The following is a 17358-nucleotide window of genomic DNA, read 5'->3' on the forward strand; positions in this document are numbered from 1 at the left end:
CAATCAGCTGATCTTCCCAAGAAAAGGGAAGGCGCTTGGCGGGGTTGCTAGGCTGCGCTCCTTCTTTGCAAAACTCCAGCAATAACTTCGTAGTAGCAGAATTCCTTGCCCAGGGTGGGGGAACCCACAGAATTTTATGGCGCCTTAAAGAACAACAACTGTATTATCACGCAGACGTTTGCGAATCAGTCTGTTTCAGCTGCAATGCAAAACTGGGAAGATTCATATATCTGCACACAAATTTGTCTTGCAGGCTTACTTATTGTTCACTCAACCATGAGTTGCCTAATTAATTCCATTTTCTAGCTTCACTTACCATCCTGAACTACAAATTAAGCACCCTGTTGAGTCTATACCAGGGCTGTTTTAACAGCATTATGGGCCCCCAGGCAAAGCAATATACTGGGGCCCCTACGACAACTATTCACAGGAGCAAAAATGTAAATGGTTGATAAAATTAAACATATATTTGCATGTTAGTATTAATTTAAAAAATGCAGTAAAATGTAATAAATACTGTCAGATGTAAATGCCTTATTCTCTATTGTGTAAATAATGTATATATGGGACATCAGGGGTTAACTTATTCTTTGGATTTTAATGTATTCATAATTTACCACTCCCATTCCTGGCTCCACCCCTTGTATATATAAGGAGCCACCCTCACCATTTTCTTCGCTTCTATCTTGAATATTCAGCGAATATAGAATGCCTATTATTATTAAAGAGAAATATATTTAAATCTCTAATTCTTATTATCTTTATTGAGTCTGATCCTGAAAATATTGCAACAAGCTGGTAGCAGAGGATGGTTAATTGACTCAATAAATAATTAAAAATGTCTAAGAAAGATAGGCCCAACACCAGGGCCTACAGCAAGGAAATAGAAACTGAACAAGAGATGATCAACGAATCCACTAACGCGATTTCGAGAGAATCCGAAGAATACACCACTGAAGAAGAAGAACTGATAAATGAAAATAATGACCAGGAAGAAATCGAAATAGAAAATAACGAACTCAGGTCAGAGATATTGAAGATACTAAAAAGCCAGAAGAACGATGAAAGCCTCATCGCGAACCTCCAAGAAATGCTGAAAAACAACGGAGCAGCGAGAGAGAAAAACGTCGTTAAAGAAAAACCCAAAGATCAAAAAAACTGTGAGTGAAATGAATACTGAGAAAGTCGTTGTAAAAAAGAAAAGATGTGATCCCGCGCGAAATTTTGAATGGCAGCCATCTTGGTTTCAACGAACTTCAAAAGAGAGTGAAGCAGAGCCAATCAAAACGCTCAGTTCAAAATTTCTGGCGCGAAAAACGCTATCAGACGACGAAAGTGAAAAAGAAGACTCAAACTCTTCAGAAGAACCAGAATCAGAAAGTGAAGACGATTTAACAAAGTCTCAAGTAAAGTCAGCAATGAAAACGCTTTTTGCTGCTTTTGGGCCAAGATTGAAAATTTCCAAGGCACCAACGAAGAAGCAAGAGATCAAACCGACAACTCGAGACCTGCACGCTCCCATCCTGACTTCGAAGGCGACGACACCTGAGCCCAGAGAGCCATGCCGATTCCGTCCTACACCGCAGACCGGATCAAGTGCCAACGCACACGAAAGAAAGAGAAGAGCTGTCGCCACCACCAGAACCCCTAAAACCGAACCAGAGACCGACTCATCTGAAGAGGAGCGGAACGAGAGAGCTAAAATGGAGAGAACCTTCCACGACGACGCCAAGGAAGAAATGAGCAACGCGCATGTGCAAAGCTACGTAGACGGCCCCGAAAGACTTGAACTGGCCAGAGAACCGCGCAGACTCGTTGCGAGCATCCCCATGCCGTTCTGTAATTTCCTGCACTTGCGAGACCACGGACTGCCTCAGGTTGTAAGTAATGGACAAAATAATGTGGGGAACTTACCCAGTGACTTCCCAAAACTTAGAATTGATGGCATTAATTTACAAGAGTGGTATCAACAGCTTCAGGTTGTCTTTATGAAAGAAAATTTACTATTCTTTATAACTAGTCCTCCAAGAAGACCTTGGACTTTAAAAATAGATTGTTTACATCATAGAGCATTTTTCATAATAATATCTAGCGTATCTCCTGCAATGTATCATAGCATCAAATCAAACCTAACTGTGTCAGAAATAATTCAATGCATGTTTAATCTATTTCACAGCGATAGCGTAGCTACAACTACAAGAATGTCTAAGGATTTCTTTTCTTCTAGAGTGAAACCAGGGGTTTCTATAAGTGAGCATTTGATATCTCTAAACAAAATAAGAGCTGAGCTGCAATTGAGGGGGGAAGTGATTTCAGATCAAACAATGAAAAGTGTTATTATCAATTCACTTGATCCATCATGGGATAGCTTTATGTCACACTTAGATACTATTAATTTAGGATATTTAACCATAGAAAGTCTATCTAACAAATTGATAGCAGAAGACAATTCAAGAAAAAATCGTTCCAGTAATCAAACAGAACACAAATCTTTTAGGAAAGTAGCTTTCCAAGAAAAATATAATGAAGCCTTTAGATGCCACAATTGTGGGTCCAGGGAACACAGTAGAAGAGACTGTCCCAAAGTCTCAAGGGAGAGACATAGGCCAGAATATAGGAGCAAATACAATTATAGACAGTCTTCCACAGATAGACACAAATATAGAAGCCCACCAAATTACAGAGAAAGTAGAGGGGGTAGAGAAAATTCAAAAGAGAGAAAATATGGGTCACTAAATGGACTAAACAAACAAGAAAGCACCAAAACACAACAAAATGAGAACAATAATTGGCTTATTGATTCTGGTGCAACCAATCACACCACTAACAACAAAAGTATATTATCTTCATTTACAGAAGATAAGTTTGTGATAAAGGTAGCTAATCAAGAAAAGGTTCAAGTATTAGGCAGAGGAAATGTGACCTTGCCTGGTTTAGGTAAAATAGAGGGGGTATTATTAATCCCAGAAATACCTCATAACATACTAAGTGCTATAAAACTAAGCAGAGATTCTGACATCAATATAGTTTTCTCAAAGGGGAAAGCAACTTTAGAGAAGGACAAAACAAATATAGGCACTGTGATGATAAAAGGAGGTCTACCCTATCTGATAACAAAAGAAAGATGGTTACATAACATTGATTCAAATATGGAAGATTGTATTGAAGCAGATGATGAAAATGTTAGTAACAGTGACAATGATGAATGTAAAATACCTCATGATCACAAAAATACACACAATGAGAAGAAACCAAAAATAGGTAAACCAATTCATGATGAGTGTGCTCACATCTTACATAGGAAGTTAGGACATGCAAGCTTTCCTGTAGTTCAAAAAATGACTGAACACGCAGAAGGTGTCAAAATAAAAAATTGTGAAAATTATTTGGAATGCTCAGTATGTAAATCCACCAAACTAAAAACCAGTCCCAGACCAAAAAAATCTAACAGACCAACTAACAATATTTTTGACTTAGTACATATGGATTTAGTTGGTCCATTAACTCCATCAATTACCTATAGAAAACGTTACTTTCTAACAATAGTGGATGATTATAGTCGCTATGGTTTTGTTTACACATTAAAGTACAAGGATGAAACCTTTCAGAAATTTAAGGAATTCTACAAACGCATAGAAACACAACATAATATCAGAATAAAACAAATTATGACAGATAGGGGATGTGAATTCATGTCTAAAGAATTCTCCCAATGGTTAAAGGATAGGGGAATGCTACATTTCACGTCCAATCCATTTTCTGCGTTTCAAAACGGGATTGCAGAGAGAAAGAATTCCACACTACAAACCATGATTAGATGCACATTAGAGGATGCTGGTTTAGGCAAACAATTCTGGTCAGAAGCCCTACATTATTCAAATTACACTCAAAATAGAACCTGGTCCAGTATTGTGAATAAGACACCGTATGAGGTGATGTACAATAGGAAACCTAAATTAGCACACATGCACATATTTGGAGTCACTGCAGATGTGCACATACCTAAGCAGTTGAGGAGAAAGGGAGAAAACGTATCCAGAAGATTAAGATTTATGGGATATGAAACTGGAACCAAAGGGTACAGATTCATTGATAATAATAACAAATTTATAGTCTCCAGAACAGCTGTGTTCCATGAGCAGGCCAATTGGTCTAAACTGCACCTTAATGAAATATTTCCAAATAAATGCAAAGATGCGATATCTTGCGAGGAAGGGACAATAGAAAATCAAAACATTAACAAAAATAAGAACAAAACCAAAACTTGGACAAATAGTCAGCATAAAATAAAGACAGACACATTAACAAAAAAGGAAGCTAGATATTTGCACGACAACCATAGCAAACCTGAAAGAGCTATTAGAAACAATAGAAATCAAATACCAAGTAAATACAAAGATTACATAATGCATATGAATGGAGAACAAATAACACCTAATACATATGAGGAAGTATTAAAACTCCCTCGTGAAGAAAGAGAAAAATGGGAACTAGCTATGAAAAAAGAGATGGAAAGTTTGCAAGGATTAAATGTATTCACTCCTGCGATCGCACCTAAGGATAAAACAATTATAGGTACCAGGTGGATTTATAAAATTAAGAACCTAGAAGGAGGCAATACTTTATACAAGGCTAGACTAGTTGCACAAGGTTATGCACAAAAATATCCAGAAGATTATACTGACACATACTCCCCCACGGTGAGGACAGAGAGTGTTAAAACAGCTCTAGTAGTAGCATCTGCACTCAATCTGGACGTATTTCAATATGACATACAGACTGCGTATTTACACGCAAAACTAGATAAGGAAATATATGTAAGAGCACCACATAGTCAATACACTAATAAGAATGAAATTTGGTTATTAAACAAGAGTCTATACGGATTAAAGCAATCTGGCAAGAGATGGTACGATTGCTTGGTAAAAGTACTAAAGACCATGGATTTCAACGCTACCACTGCTGATAACTGTTTCTTTGTAAAAAAGAGTGATGATCACATTGAATTTGTATTAATTTATGTGGATGATATTTTATATATAGGAAAACACAAAGAGAGCAGAGAAATCTTTGTAAATAAGTTAAACGAACATTTCTCGTTGAAATCTCTAGGTAAAGTGAATAAATACCTTGGTGTACAAATTAACAAAACTAGAAGGGGATTCAAACTTACTCAGAAAGATAAGATCATTGAACTTCTAAACAAATGTAATTTAAACAATGCCAAAACCTGTGACACTCCTATGCAAACTGATTTCCTTAGAAACACTGATGAGTCTTCCCCTGAATTTAAAGATAATACATTTTACAGATCAGTTATAGGCTCACTCCTTTATATATCTAATTGGACCAGACCAGATATTGCATTACCTCTCAATTTATTGTCAAGATATGTTAGCAAACCAACCATGTATCATTGGGAAGCTGTCAAAAGAATTCTAAGATATTTGAAAAGTACATTAGATTTTTGTTTAGTATTAGAACCTAATAATGACAAAGAACCAAAAATTACCTGTTATGCGGATGCAGATTGGGCTGGTGATACATCATGCAGAAAGAGTACTTCTGGTTATATTTTTCTATTGAATGATTGTCTAGTTTACTGGTACACTGGTAAACAAGAACTGGTAGCCACTTCAACCACAGAAGCGGAATATGTTTGTTTATCCAAAGCTGCAAATAACCTTGTATGGTTCAATGACTTGATCTCAGATGTTTGGAAAAAACCTGCATTACCTTTTGTTGTGCATGAAGATAATAAAGCAGCCATTGAAATATCCAGATCCGATGCCATTGGACAAAGGTCCAGGCATATTGATATAAAATTTAAGCACGTGAGACAATTATCTCAAGATGGATTCATCAAAGCAATACATTGTGATACTTCTGAACAATTAGCTGACATATTAACGAAGCCTTTACCTTCTAAACAGCACAAATATTTAACTTCTAAATTGTATGTATTATATTGTCCTGAATCTGAATGTAATTGGTGTTGTATAGCGAACCGGCATTTAGAGGGGGATTTGTCAGATGTAAATGCCTTATTCTCTATTGTGTAAATAATGTATATATGGGACATCAGGGGTTAACTTATTCTTTGGATTTTAATGTATTCATAATTTACCACTCCCATTCCTGGCTCCACCCCTTGTATATATAAGGAGCCACCCTCACCATTTTCTTCGCTTCTATCTTGAATATTCAGCGAATATAGAATGCCTATTATTATTAAAGAGAAATATATTTAAATCTCTAATTCTTATTATCTTTATTGAGTCTGATCCTGAAAATATTGCAACAAATACCTTGCTGTATTTATATGATACAAGGTGCATGAGCCAAGGTGGCGCAGTGGTTAGAGTCATTACTGCAGCTACTTCAGCTGACTGCTAGTTCAGCAGATCAGCGGATCAAATCTCACCGGCTCAAGGTTAACTCAGCCTTCCATCCTTCCGAGGTGGGTAAAATGAGGACCCAGATTGTTGGGGGCAATATGCTATTTAGTATACTGTCTTTGGTGTAAGCCGCCCAGAGTCCTTGGAGAGTGGGCGGCATAGAAATACGAATAATAAAATAAAATAAATTGAAGGGTTAACATACACAGATGTATGTTGCCCCTATGCTTGTGGGGCCCACGGGCAAGTGCCCATTAGGCCCATGCGTTAAGACAGTCCTGGTCTATATAATAAGCTAGGCTCAACTGTGGTTAGTTACTTCTGTGGAACCCACCATAGGATTCATGTCCAGGTAAGAGTAAGGTTGCATCCTGGTTTAATGTGTGCTTTCTTATTTCCTGCTTACTGGAAGAAGCCACTTCATAATACCCACGTATGAAAAAGAGATGGCAGGAGAGAGGAAGTCCTGCAACGTCTTATAGTATAACTGATTTATTTTTGTCTTTTCTGTTAATATATCTCCCTGTCACAATGGTGAAATCCAATTTTTTTTACTACCAGTTCTGTAGGCGTGGCTTGGTGGGCGTGGTGTGTCTTGGTGGGCGTGGCAGGGGAAGGATACTGCAAAATCTCCATTCCCACCCCACTCCTGGGGGAAGGATATTGCAAAATCTCCATTCCCTCCCCACTCTGGTCAGCCAGAGGTGGTATTTGCAGGTTCTCCGAACTACTCAATTTTTCCGCTACCAGTTCTCTGAACTTCTCAAAATTTCCGCTACCGGTTCTCCAGAACCTGTCAGAACCTGCTGGATTTCACCCCTGCCCTGTCAGGGAATATATGGAGAGAGGAAAGGAGATCTAACAGCAGTTAGAACTATTAATCAAATGGAACAGCTTGCCTTCAGAAGTTGTGGGTGCTCCATCACTGGAGGTTTTTAAGAAGAGACTGGACAACTATTTGTCTGAAATGGTGAAGTCCCCTGCTTGAGCAGAGAGTAGACTAGAAGACTTCCAAGATCCCTTCCAACTCTGTTTTTTTTTTTTTAATTTGATTTATATGCCGCCTTTCTCCAGAGACTCAGGGCGGCTTACAATGTGCTAAGCAATAGCCTTCATTCTTTTGTATATTTATACAAAGTCAGCTTATTGCTCCCACAACTGGGTCCTCAATTTATCTACCTTAGAAAGGATGGAAGGCTGAGTCAACCTTGAGCCTTGGCGAGATTCGAACCTGCAGTAATTGCAGGCATCTGGTCTTAATAACCAGCTAAATAACAGGGTGCCTTAGACCACTGTACTACCAAGGCTATTATATTCTGTTCAGAGAATCGAGGCCTAATTGCTATTGGCCCTTTCAGGCTGACTCCCCACTCACTCGGCAACTTAATCTGGTCAGGTTGCGCTCTTCTGACTTTGGGTCTATGTCCATTTATTCATCTTGGAAACTATCATGGATTCATTTGGAAAAAGGAGCATGACACACAGAAGATCTGTATTTGTTTTATATTAAAGACTATCTGTATCTAAAAGACAGGGAGGAAAAGGATGCAACCCCCCATTTCCCTCATGCCAGTTGGATTTACAACCCTGGGCAGGAAAATTCCCAGAGGATGATTTTTAAAAAAATCTCAGAGGGTTGCTACAATGGTATGATTAAAGCTCCACCTACTTTTTCTGCTCGTATGACAGATGTCAAGGTTCCAAGTAATACACCCATCCCAAACAGAACTCCAAGGCAAATAGTCGTCTTGCTTCAAGTCCTACAGCACAGCCACAATGCTAAATTGGCTGGACATTTTGGCTACTTAAAGACAGCCAGGTGACAATTTTGGTGGCCAAAGATGAAAACAGAAATTTGATTGCATTGTTTCAGCTCCCATCTTGATATTTTTGATTATACCACACAGACTTTGGGATTTCCTTGTTGTCTCCCATCCAAAGACAAGAAATCCAATCCTGGCCATGTTTCGCGGAGAGCCATGGTTAGTTCGACGCTGCCAATTTGCTGGGCCTATGTGACACTAATTGTCTGGTGTCCAGAGGTGGGTTTCAGCAGGTTCTGAGTCTGACCAGTTCTGGAGAACCGGTAGCGGAAATTTTAAGTAGTTCAGAGAACCGGTAGTAAAAATTCTGACTGGCCCCGCCCCCATCTATTTTCTGCCTCCCAAGTCCCAGCTGATCGGGAGGAAATGGGGATTTTGCAGTATCCTTCCCCTGAAGTGGAGTGGGAATGGAGATTTTACAGTATCCTTCCCCTGCCACGACCACCAAGCCTTACCCACAAAGCCATGCCACGCCCACCAAGCCACACCCACAGAATCGGTAGTAAAAAATTTTGAAACCCACCACTGCTGGTGTCCATTAATCTACCTCTCAGATTGGCTGAAAGGAAGGTTTTGAACTGGGCAAATGTTTTTGTACAGTAATTTTTAATTGTGCCCCACTAACTTTCACTCTTCACCAATTCTGTATCTTCCAGTCCAGAGAGGCATAGCATCAATTCCAGGATGAGAACAGGATCTAACTCACTTCTCAAGCCAGGAAAAAAGGGGTTTTAAGTATAGCATGACTCACCGTGATGTCCCAGATGCATTACTTTTGGCCCAAAATTAAGGGTAACATTTCTGATTGAAAGTTGCAGGCGTCCCACTCTGAAAATCATATTCCCCCAGAGGAAAAAAATGAATTCTGTTTCTTGGCCCAGACCACACAAAAAAAACCGCATTAAAATTATTGCTTTCCTTTTCACACTTGAGAATTGTTTTAATAAAAAATGCAAGTAGCATTCACAATGTTTTTTTTTACTACACGTTTGTGTATACGTGTAGGACCATCAAAGGGACCATCTCTGGTCTGGATGTAACATTCTAACCCAATGCTTTAAGATAAAGACTATTTAAAATGGCTAAGCCACAGATTAACCATCGCTTGGTAATTAAGGTGCAATTTGCTCAATTCACACAGCATACATAAATCGAATGAACTGAATAAACCATGCTAGCTTAGCTTGAAGCCCAACCCCAGGCAATGATTTTAGTGTACATTCTGCATGGCGTTACCACCCTGCGTCCCATTCTTTGTCTAAATTGGTGTCTTGTGCCATGGACACTTTACTGAATTCACTGTTAGCTATAATCTTTGGCAATTCCCAGGTCACCAGGGGTAATTTCATTGCCATTAAGACACTGTGTTCCTGCACAAAAGATTAATGGCATCAGGGAGTTTTATTGGCGTTCTTCCTCATGCCTTCTCTAAACATCCTGTGTATCAGGGAAGGAAATCTTCGATCCTCCAGACAGGACTGAACTACAACTCCCAGAATCCTACCGGTGGGGGTTATAGTTCAGCAATACCCAGGTCAGTTTCCCAGCTCACTCTTCAGTGCAGAAATATATTGCTTACAAACATCACAAGTAATAAATGGGCTGGGTGACTGTCCCTAGGTCACCTAGACAGTATTCATGCCAATGGCAGGAGTAGAACTCAGAGCTTCCTGGTGATTAACCTGGCTCAGCCAGCTTCATGCCTAAGGAGGGATTAGAACTCCCTGTCTCCTGTTTCCAAGCCAGCACCTTAACCACCAGACCAGGGATCTGCAACCTTAAACACTCAAAGAGCCATTTGGATCCATTTCCCACAGAAAAGAAAACACCGGGAGCCACAAAACTCTTCCCGTGCCTGACTATTTCTTGAGTGGCCACAAAACTAACATATGTAGTTGAATTAAAGGTTCTGTTTTCTTCTGAAACTTTTCTTTTCTTGGATTTATCCATGGTTGGCCTACCGGGATTGAAAAGCTCAATAAATTGCATGCCAGTGGGTTTCGCACATTGGCGGTTGTGACGCATATTTTCAGTGACAGGGAGCCACAGCAGAGGGTTGAAAGAGCCACATGCGGCTCCAGAGCCGCAGGTTGCTGACCCCTGCACTAGACCAGTGTTAGTGAGCCTTCTTGGCACCGAGTGCCAAAACAGGAGCGCTCATGTGGGAGGAAGCACCGGAAACCCGAAGAGCAACTCCCCAGCATGCATGCGTGGGAGCGTCAGAAACCAGAAGATCAGTTCCCCAGTGCGAGCATCAGTTTCCGAGGTGCCTGTGCATGCCGGGCACCTGGTCTTCCTGTTTCTGGCACATACAAAGTCTAGCTGGACGGCGCACATGCATGTGATGGAAACTCAGCTTCCCGGTACGCACATGTGCACCAGGGAGCTGCTCTTCCAGTGCTGGAAACCAGAAGAGGAACGAGCAACGGCTGGCGTGCCTGGAGAGATGGCTCTGTGTGCCATTTCCGGCACGCGTGCCTTAGGTTCGCCAACACAGCACTAGACCAAACTGGCATGTCGGTGGGTAACTGAGCAAGTACATGAATTGATGAATGAGAGGCAAACAAAAACACTAAGTAACTTGTGTGTTTGTAACCCAGAAAGAAAGAGGAAGGGTAAGATTCATCTGGGTGTAAGTAAAATTTCTTGAAAAGGGAAATGTTGAATTTTCACACTGTCCTCCAAGGCTACCAGAAGATGCATCTAGTATGTGCTCCTTCTTTTCATGTTACTGTTAGTCATATAAGACAGATCAGACTAAGAAACCAACATCATATAGATCAGGATTACTTTTACAGATAGTCCTCATTTAGTGACTGCTGCATTTAGCAACTGTTTGCGGTGATGAGGGTGATGCAACAACCAATCCTCGCGTGTGCGACTTTCGCACGTCTGTAAAGCAAAGGAAAGCTGAAGTGAGGTCAGTCACAGTTTTCTTTAGTGATTGCTTTGCTTAACAACTGAGTTTCCAGTCCCAATTGAGATTGCTAAATGAGGACTGCTTGTATTAGAACAGTTTATGAAAAGAGAAATAGATCCATTGGAAAGTTGCAGGTAATAAGGCCTAGGAGCGGGCTTGCAGGCCTCACTGAACCAAAGTTTTAAACTAACATAATTGCAAAATGTACCAGACTTATTTCTAATATGCTGACTTGTGTGCTGTATTTTCTACAAAGTATGTAAAGGTAAAGGTTCCCCTCGCACATATTGCTAGTCATTCCTGACTCTAGGGGGCGGTGCTCATCTCCGTTTCAAAACCGAAGAGCCAGCGCTGTCCGAAGACGTCTCCGTGGTCATGTGGCCGACATGACTAAACGCCAAAGGCTCACCGAACGCTGTTACCTTCCCATCAAAGGTGGTCCCTATTTTTTCTACTTGCCTAGCTTTCGAACTGCTAGGTTGGCAGAAGCTGGTACTTCTTGTATGGATATATTTAGAGCAGGAAGAATGAGACGGTGGGAAATGAGGAACTGAAAAGTAACAAATGAGAGCTTCAAATGTACACAAATGTACACGAGAGTGACGGTTTAGTAAGAATGTAAGAAAGAACAGGGAAGTGAAACTATGGAATGCTTATACCTTAAGAAGGTATAAGAAATGTGACTTGAGATGGGTATGGTGTCGTTTGCCCAATAGCAGTCCTGTGTCATTGGACCCCATTGCAATGGTTTAATAATGTAAGTTTTTTTTCGTGAAATTGATGATGCCTGTTCATGTTCCAAATTGCTCATGCAATAAACCTCTGAATCTTAAAGTAAGATTTATTGCTTGTGGTTTCCTCTTTGGTTTTTTGTTGGGATATTTTTATAACAAGCTTTAGAAACCGAATATTGCAATTCTGAATGTGCTTTCCTCTTCTTCCCTTTTATCTTTTTGTGAATTAGGGATGGGGCTTGTCTAAGACATTTTCTCAAGTTATTTTCTTGATCAGGCAAGAAAGCAGTCCTTTCACTCAGAATTCAACGTTTTCCTTTTCATCAACTCCATTTTACTTACACCCAGATGAATCTCATCCTTCCTCTTTCTCTCCGGGTTACAAGCATACAAGTCATTTAGCGTTTTTGTTTGTCCCTCATTCATCAGTTCATGCGCTTGGTCAGTTACCCACTGAAATGCCAGTTTGGACTTCCAGATAGAATAGAATAGAATGGAATGGAATGGAATAGAGTAGAGTAGAGTAGAGTAGAGTAGAGTAGAATAGAATAGAATAGAATAGAATAGAATAGAATAGAATAGAATAGAATAGAATAGAATAGAATAGAATTCTTTATTGGCAAAGTGTGATTGGACACACAAGGAATTTGTCTTTGGTGGATATGCTCTCAGTGTACATAAAAAGACAAGATTTCATTCATCAAGAATCATAAGGTACAACACTTATGATAGTCATAGGGTACAAATAAGCAATCAAATTGTACTAGGAAACAATATCAATATTGATAATATTCAATATTAGTATTAATATTAATAGATAATCTTCATGGTCAGCCTTGCATGCAGCACCTTGCATGAGTCAAGCAGTCAGGTGACTAGGGATTGAGTTGACATAAAGTTTACTTTACTGCGGAAGATGCACTGCAAGTAACTTTTTTAGTGCCATTGTAAGTTGGAACAGTTGCTAAACAAATGGTTGTAAATCAAGGACTATCTCTATACTGTCCTAGGTTTTATTTTATTTTAATCCCACCTTTATTATTTTTATAAATACTCATACTTCCTTACTCTTTATAGTAGGCTTTGCAACTGGAAGCTTCTTGGGGGGCAGCAATCCTTCTTTTGCAATTTGCGAAGCTCTCCCCGCCCGGATGGCACTAAATCAAACCCTTTATATAGTAAATTAGGCGCTTTCTATCCCTTCCCTTCAGTTGTGTATTGGTGTGTGTGTGTGGGGGGGGGGAATCCAAGTCGTGGAGGACCCTCCTCTCTTTTCCTGAGCCAGATTGTATGGGAAATCTATAAGAAAGATAACTATAATGTCCCCGTCGTCTCACAAGGAAGCCCCGGGCGGGAGCCAGGCGGGGTCCGGGGAAAGCCAGAAGGAGACCCGTCCGAGCGTTGGAGCGGCGCAACTTGCTTTTGAGGTCCCGCTTGGTTCTCCCTTCCTCCTTCGCAGCCACACGCCAGCGCCCCCCAAACCAGAGGCCTCTCGGGGGAGCTGGGAGCGCTCGCCGACAGCTGAGCAGGAAGGCGCGAGTTAATTTCAGAGCCGAGAGAGAGAAAGAGAGAGAAAGAGATGGAGGGAGGAAGAGGAAAGGAAAAGAAGGAAGGAAGAAAGAGAGAAAGACGAGAAGAAAGAAAAAGAACAAAGGAAAGAAATAAAAGAAAAAGGAAGAGAAGAGAAGAGAAGGAAGGAAGGGAGAAAGAGAAATAAAGTGAAAGGAAGGAAGGAAGAGAGAAAGAAGGAAAGAAAGAAAAAAGAACGAAGGAAAGAAAGAAAATAAAAAGAAAGAGGGAGGGAGGGAGGGGGAAGGAAAGAAGGAAGGAAGGGAGAAAGAAAAATAAAGTGAAAGGAAGGAAGGAAGAAAGAAGGAAAGAAACAAAGAACGAAGGATAGAAAGAAAAGAAAAAAAAGAGGGAAGAAAGGGAGAAGGAAGGAAGGGAGAAAGAGAAATAAAGTGAAAAGAAGGAAGGAAGGAAAGAAAAAGAACGAAGGAAAGAAAGAAAAGAAAGAAGGGAGGGGGAAGGAAGGAACGAAGGGAGAAAGATTAAGAAAGAGAAAGAAAGGAAGGCAGGAAGGACGGAAGAAAGGGAGAGAGAAAGAACGGAGGGAGGGAGAGAGAGAAGGAAGGAATGAAGGGAGGGAGGGAGAAAGAAATAAAAGAAAGGCAGGCAGGCAGGAACGGAGAAAGGGAAAGAAAGGAAAGAAAGAAAGAAAGGAGAGAGAAGAAAGAAAGAAAGAAAGAAAGAAAGAAAGAAAGAAAGAAAGAAAGAAAGGAAAGGAACGGAGGGAAGAGAGGCGGGGAGGCATCCCCGGCTCCGCATTCGCCGCCACCCGGCCACTGCTGAGCGAGTCCCCGCCTCGCCAGCGCCGCGAAAAGGGGGTTTATGCAAATCCCGGATGAGATCAGCCGCGAGCAACTGGCTGCCAACTCCGGAGCGGCGCTCCCTCCCTCGCCAGTTACGTGCCGGGGGGCAGCGGGGAACGCGGCGCTCTCGGCAGGGCCGGTTCCCACGTCTCTCTTTCTCTCGCCCGGGCAACTTCCCACCGCCGCTCCTCGGCTTGGATCCCCGCGGGCGGGCCGGGGCCAAGAGCCGGAGGTGGTCTCGGCGGAAGGGATTCCTGGGTTTTTCCAGCCGTCCGGGAGCTGGTCGGATTTTACGCCCCGCTGTTGGAGAGAAGAGGCGAGGCAAAAGGTAAATCGCGGGGCTTCGGGCGACCTCGGACCGTGAGTGGCGGGGCTCGCTCGCTTCCCGGCGCCGCCTTGGTGAAACCCAGAGTCCACCTGCTGTGGACTTAGCGGCGGGGACGGCGGTGGAAGCGGACTCCGAGCGGGAAGAAATGAGGGCTGCTGGGCGCGACTTGAGGACAGACTTTGCTTCGTGTCGCGTTTTTAACCCAGAACGCGCGCGGGGTTCTTGAAGGAGACAAGTGCTCCTGACCATGGGCAGAGTGCCTTCCTCTCAACGTTCGGAACTAAGGGCCTGTGGAATAGATTCTCAACCATCCAGGTCGTGGTTGTCCCAAGGGGGCTTTTTTTTTTTTTTTTTCAAGAGGGCAACTGGACTTTCTGATTTTTTTTTTTTCTTTGAAGACCTTTCGCTTTGGAAGGTGTCCTTCTTCAGAGCTGAAGAAGCTTCTTGGATGAGAAGCGAAACGTCTTCAAAGAAAAAACAGAAAGTCCAGTTGCCTCTTGGAAAAAAAAAAAGCCCCTTTGGGTTCGGAACTAAGGCAAACATGACCAGGAATAGGCAGCTTCGTTGAATGAGGACCCAGATTGTGGGGGCAATAAGCTGATTTTGTATAAAAAAGAACACAGCTTGGGGGGGGGGGGGCGAAAGCCCTACTAAGCAGGTATATACAAAAGTATGAAGGCTATTGCTTAACGCATTGTAAGCCGCCCTGAGGCTCCGGAGAAGGGCGGCATATAAATCGAACCAATAAATAAATAAATAAATAAATAAATGATCAGCACACACTTGGGCTAAATCATCATGGGTTTGATTTGATTTTTGGTTTGCCACGCTGGGGGTACCCAGATTGATGGTTTAACAGAGATCTCTTTTGCCTGGCCTTGAGTGGTTAATGAAATCACAGTTCCCTGCAACAGACCCGAGTTGGGTGCCTAACTTGTTTTGTCACATAAAAATACTCAAAATTATACCTGCTGGAAAGCAACGCCTACGCAAAATGGTTTCAGGTGTATCTGGGGCAGATTCGCGTTCTGTGCTTCGTTTCGCTGAGGGCCGTTTTTGTTGTGTTTAATTCCTTATAAAAAAAAAAAAGGGCTGCGGGGAAATACTGGAATGTGTATTTACATATAAAACCCACGTGAGGTGGAGTTGCTCACCCATTTGCACAGGGAGTTTTATATCTAAAGACAACCTTAGCTCACCACAGGCGGCCCTTCCCACTTTCTCTGCTTTCCTGCATTTTGGGAGATAGATGTTTGAGGGAGGCGTGACTTTCTGTACCTGGATTGAGAAATCAATACAGATCTGCAGTTCCCACAGTGGGAAATTTAGACTGGCTTCCACATCCTCTAATCTAATCTAATCTAATCTAATCTAATCTAATCTAATCTAATCTAATCTAATCTGGGGGATTGAACAGATGGGAGGGACCAAAAGGTTATCGTTTCCAAGTTTTCTTTCATTTCCTTTTTGTTTGTTTGTTTGTTTGTCAGTGAGGCCATCCGTTTTTCAAAAAGCAGGTAGATTCGCAAATTTTGTCCTTCCTTATTGTTTTGTGTATGTGTGTGTTATTTAGTCATTTGTATAGGAACAAAAAAGTTTATATTAGAAACCTACCTTGGATCGTCAGTAACTGAGTTTAAACCTGTTTGGGATAAAACACATGTCGACCGTCTGACCAAGATTTTAAAAAATCAAATAAAAATAATAATTAAAAATAGTGAATGAATAAGTCAATAAATAAATACAGAAAACAAAAACAACCATAAAGCACGAGAGGAAACTCAGTGGAGCACTGTATTTATTTACTGCTGTCAGCTTTCTGTGTTTCTGTTTAAAAATTCACTGGTGCTGCGAAAAAGTTTAAAAATTAATGCTTTTCATATAGGAGAAGCTGGGCTACTCTGCCCTTCAAGGTGGTCATTCCATTTATTTTGGAGATATGGTAGTGACTGCAAACCGAGTACTTCTGTTACACATAATTATTAATTAGCACTGGAACGTATATAATGAATGTGTGCTCATGATTTTAACCACGTGGTTTGCAAATTAGCATGGCTAAAAAGGAGCAAAGTGATTCTTTGTGGTTGCTTTCTTCTTCCTGAAGGCCTGCAAGTGCCAAACCAGATGATGGCTGTTTTTGATACAGGATCAAAAATGATGATGGTGTCCCAGGATTGAACCAAAGGGGTTATCTAAGATTAGCTTGCTTCCTGCTACTTTGCTGGCCCCATCTTTATGTATGGGGATCTACTAGATCCATGATGGCAAACCTATGGCCCGTGTGCCACAGGTGGCACGCCTAGCCGTATAGGTGGGCACGCGAGCTCAGCTCCAGTGTGTATGTGCGTGCCGGCCAGCTGATTTTCGGGCCTTCTGGGCCCACTGGAAGTAGGGAAACAGGCTGTTTCCTGCCTTCCGAGGGCCTCGAGGGGTAGTGGGGAAGGCCCATTTTTTTCTCTCCCCAGCCTCCAGAGCCTTTCTAGGAGCCTGGGGAGGGCGAAAACGGCCTCCCCCCTCGGAGGCCCTCCGGAGGCCAGAAATGGCCCCTTTGCCTGGGGAGAGAGAAAAACGGGCCCACCATGCCATCACATGCCAAGAGCGGGGGGGAGGGAGTGAGGGGGTCGTGCACGCATGCGCAGGGGCATAGAATTATGGGTGTGGGCATGCGTGCGCGTGACACCCCCCCGCTCCTGGCACGTGATGGCAAAAAGGTTAACCGTCATTGTACTAGATAGTTTTTTTGTAGCAAGTAACCCCTAATAATAGAGTTGGAAGGGACCTTG

The 17358-nt window shown here is 41.9% G+C and overlaps 1 protein-coding gene across 1 annotated transcript in view; it reads left to right on the forward strand.

Annotated features, from left to right (window-relative positions):
• The first annotated feature begins 14341 nt into the window (after positions 1-14341).
• Positions 14342-17358, forward strand: part of DDR1 (discoidin domain receptor tyrosine kinase 1) — a 74696-nt gene continuing 71679 nt past the window's right edge. The window contains exon 1 of the mRNA XM_070933444.1: positions 14342-14575. The gene's annotated coding sequence lies outside the window, so the exon portion shown is untranslated. The remainder of the gene's footprint in view (positions 14576-17358) is intronic.

Source organism: Pituophis catenifer, unplaced genomic scaffold (genome assembly GCF_029215685.1).
Source record: "Pituophis catenifer annectens isolate HBS135680 unplaced genomic scaffold, rPitCat1.0.hap2 SCAF_2, whole genome shotgun sequence".
NCBI lineage: Eukaryota > Metazoa > Chordata > Lepidosauria > Squamata > Colubridae > Pituophis > Pituophis catenifer.